Genomic DNA, 4,664 nt, shown 5'->3' with positions numbered 1-4,664 from the left:
ACGCCGGGCGCGATTCTCATTTTCGCAATTCCCAGTCACTATTTTTGTCACGAATCAGTCATCTATTTCAATCCCCCGTATTCACAAGTGGCGGATTCGCTCTGCAAAGCGGTTACAGAGTTGTGTATGATCTCACCCTCTCTTCCATGTTTGCAGCTTCCGGAAAACGACCTGTTCGTTCAATGACGTTTTCTGGCGGGTTTGAAGCTATTCTCCAATGCATCCAATATAGCTTTGCACACATCGCTTGTCGTCCGTGTGTGGAATGGGAGAGTGAGCATTGTCCTGGCATCCGCCGAAACCGGTAGAAATACTGCGCCTTTGCACTGTACACTGAATAGACGTTCCATCTTGGTCTAGAGATTCTGCATCAGAGGTTAAACCGTTGTCCCCAAATGCAACCCCGCAAATTATTATGGTGCCCTCCGTTTGTTGCCAGTTATCTATCTCCAACCTTGGTTAGGTATCTCTCGTGGCCCCTCGCGTCAGCGCAGTGAGGTTTCCTCCGAAGATAATGAAAATTATCCTTCTGAAGTTGTGGTTATGATGTCAGCCTCAGATCCACAATGAGGTCTCCAATTCTACAAAAGTCCACTCTCCTGCATGAGAAACCAGTTGTGGACTGTCTTGCGGTGGCGGAATGTTCGCTGCGCAATAATAGCAATGGTGGAATATGGAGTTCCTAGCGCTTCTAGTCATGGGAGGTGGGTGATGCTAGCTAGCACGCTAACAAGACTGGATATCATAGGTAGTACGGAAACGGACGTGTCGTTCGCATATGGAAACGTGTAATACCGCCATAATACTGTAACTTAGCTACAAAAATAACTAACGTGTGATTTTCACGAGCCACCTCTCATAGAACCGATGATTTCTGTATGTTATGTCGGATAAGGAATAAAGACAGACACCAATGTTAAATTCAATTAGCAATAGCCTTGTTAAGCATTGTACAAGTCCCTACGCGTGGAGTCTGGGGAACAGTCCAACTAGTCGATTACCTATCAACTAGACTCCGTAACAGTAGTCACCTGGAATGCATTTCAATTAACTTCTTAACAGGTGTGCCTTCTTAAAAGTTAATTTGTGGAATTTCTTTCCTTTTTAATGCGTTTGAGCCAATCAGTTGTGTTGTGACAAGGGGTGGTATACAGAAGAGCCCTATTTGGTAAAAGACCAAGTCCATATTATGCCAAGCACAGCTCAAATAAGCAAAGAGAAACGACAGTCCATCATTACTTTAATTAAGACATTGTCAGTCAATGTGGAAAATTTCAAGAACTTTGAAAGTTTCTTCAAGTGCTGTTGCAAAAACCATCAAGCGCTATGATGAAACTGGCTCTCATGAGGACCACCACAAGAAAGGAAGACCCAGAGTTACATCTGCTGCAGAGGATAAATTCATTAGAGTTACCAGCCTTAGAAATTGCAGGCCAAATAAATGCTTCACAGAGTTCAAGTAACAGACACATCTCAACATCAACTGCTCAGAGGAGACTGTGTGAATCAGGCCTTCATGGTCGAATTGCTGCAAAGAAACCACTACCAAAGGACACCAATAATAAGAGACTTGCTTATGCCAAGAAACACGAGCAATGGACATTAGACTGGTGGAAACTTGAGATTTTTGGTTCCAACCGCCGTGTCTTTGTGAGACGCAGAGTAGGTGAATGGATTATCTCCGTATGTGAGGTTCCTACCATGAAGCATGGAGGAGTAGGTGTGATGGTGTGGGGGTGCTTTGCTGGTGACACTGTCTGTGATTTATTTAGAATTCAAGGCACACTTAACCAGCTTGGCTACCACAGCATTCTGCAACGATAAGCCATCACATCTGGTTTGGGCTTAGTGGGACTATCTTTTGTTTTTCAACAGGACAATGACCCAACACACCTCCAGGCTGTGTAAGGGCTATTTGACCAAGAAGGAGAGTGATGGAGTGCTGCATCAGATGACCTGGCCTCCACAATCACCCGACCTCAACCCAATTGAGATGGTTTGGGATGAGTTGGACCACAGAGAGAAGGAAAAGCAGCCAACAAGTATTCAGCATATGTGGGAACTCCTTCAAGACCGCAGGAAAAGCCTTCTAGATGAAGCTGGTTGAGAGAATGCCAAGAGTGTGCAAAGCTGTCATCAAGGCAAAAGGTGGCTATTTGAAGAATCTCAAATTAAAATATCTGTTGATTTGTTTAACATTTTTTTGGTTACTACATGATTCCATGTGTTATTCACTAGTTTTGATGTCTTCACTATTATTATTATTCTGTAGAAAATAGTGAAAATAATAAAGACAAACTCTTGAATGAGTAGGTGTGTCCAAACTTTTGACTGGTACTGTAGTCCAACAGACTCTGTCCAAGGTGCCTCACACCTCTGGTGCACGTGTCTGCTTTGACTATGACAGATACATTGGAGTATTTTAGAAGAATAAGACTGGAGCCTTGAATCAATACGCAGTTTAGTGAATCAATACACTATTTAGTGAAACACAAAGCTTGGCCGCCCGACTAGAATGACACAGGTTAAATAGAAGGACCTTGTGATGTGCTGCTTCGTGGGCTAGGATTGTTCTATATCCTGGTAAGATAAACGGTGCTTTTCTCACAGGATACAAAATAGGAGGCGTATTATGAAGACAGACAGTACGCCTTTGTATTGTTCTAACGTTGACGGAAGGTTCATGCTTTAATGGAAAGTTCAATGATGTGCTCCATCAAACTGCTTCTATTTAAAGTCTAAACTTGTCTCCTCTCCCATTTTGACGAAGGGGATGTGCATAACAACCCTTTAACTACACTTTAATGGTGGGGGCGAAAAGACATGTCCGTATTCATGTGACCTTGAACCGTCAGAACAATATGCTCTGAAAAACCCGATATGACATTATGTCCCATGTTATTCTGTGAATGTATTTCAATCAACACATCATTAAAGACTTTGATGTGGAGACAGTCAGTCATGACACTGTGCATTATTGCATTGCCGGGAAATCTCCGGCTCTGAAATGAAAGGGTCTTAAGTAGATATTTACCGTGAAGCCATTTTCTGACTAGAGGGTAAGGCCTTTTCTCAATTGCGTCCTCTCTCCTCTATCGTCTCTCGCCTCCTCTTGAAAAGGTCAAACGGTAATCGAGGAGAAGCAGCGAGGAGAGTGAACTTGGTCATCAGCGCGTCATCAGGTAAATTACGTTTACAGGGGTGGATCACAAAATAAAGGCGTAAAGTGACCAAAACAAATCAAATTAGTTTAGCATATTTATATACATGAAACGGTACGTAGCATATTATTTTTAAATGTCTCAATGCTTTTCTCCTCCCTCAAAACAATAACTGATTCCAAGGGGGATGTGGCAGATAGAGGAGGACACTCTTCCCGCTTCGCCCCACAAAGGAATTTACATCTCCTCAGTGACTTATCGGTTTCTGGGTCGCAGAGGAGAGAGGGCGGAGGGGAGAGGGCGGAGGGCGGAGGGGAGAGGGAGGAGGGGAGAGGGCGGAGGGAGGAGGGGAGAGGGCGGAGGGGAGAGGGAGGAGGGGAGAGGGCGGAGGGGAGAGGGCGGAGGGGAGAGGGAGGAGGGGAGAGGGCGGAGGAGAGAGGGAGACAGACTTTTGCCCAAATTAGAAAAGGCCTATGTTTGATTTAATGACTGTCTTTCACTGAAAAGTAATCTGGGTAATCGCGAAGAACAATCATCTAATTCATGTGAAACCAGACAGTGGCAACATAAGAGGGAAATTAGTAGATGCAGTGTGTTCACAGATGGCACGTGAATCACACATCTCTATGACTGGTCTAAATACTAAAACCTTTTGACATTCATCGCTCTAATGGAGTGGTACTCATCCTTATACACCCTCGTGGTATGACTCATTCACCTAGAGAAGTACTTCATATTACTGCTACTTTTAAGTGCTTTTATAAAGCTTTTACCCTTTTACTTATGACGTTTTACTTTTACTCCTACACACTAATATCTGTAGGAAGGCGAGTCTCTCATGAACATTTACATGTTGGTTGTTTTGTTATAGGACGCCCACAAGCCTCACAAGACTCGTCTGAAGGTCCCCAGTACCAGTTTGAAACATTTGATGGAAGTACAATATATATGGAGATTGTTTAGTGCCAAAAATAAGGGGTCAAATAAATGTTTAAAAAAATAAAACAATCCTGAGCTTTCTTTTTTCTCTCAGACAAATCAGAACAAACTTCCTTTAGATTTTGGGGGGGGACTATCTGTTGTTCCATGTGTTTGTATGGGCTAATAGTAGTAAGGCCAAATTGAAAAATGTATTAAATATTTTTTTTTATATATTTGAATACTTAAAAATTCAAAATCAAAAAGCTAAATTATCCTTGGTATGTGTAAAACAATTAAAACTTCTTTAAACCTCTTCATTTCCTTGAATCTGGCAAATAAACATGGCTGCTCTCCCTCAAACCCAATTAAACGCTGCTCTCCCTCAACCCCAATTAAACGCTGCTCTCCCTCAAACCCAAATAAACGCTGCTCTCCCTCAAACCCAATTAAACACTGCTCTCCCTCAACCCCAATTAAACGCTGCTCTTCCTCAAACCCAATTAAACGCTGCTCTCCCTCAAACTCAAATAAACGCTGCTCTCCCTCAAACCCAATTAAACGCTGCTCTCCCTCAAACCCCAA

This window comes from Salvelinus sp. IW2-2015, unplaced genomic scaffold (genome assembly GCF_002910315.2).
Source record: "Salvelinus sp. IW2-2015 unplaced genomic scaffold, ASM291031v2 Un_scaffold463, whole genome shotgun sequence".
Lineage (NCBI taxonomy): Eukaryota > Metazoa > Chordata > Actinopteri > Salmoniformes > Salmonidae > Salvelinus > Salvelinus sp. IW2-2015.
Note: the sequence above shows the minus strand (reverse complement) of the source record.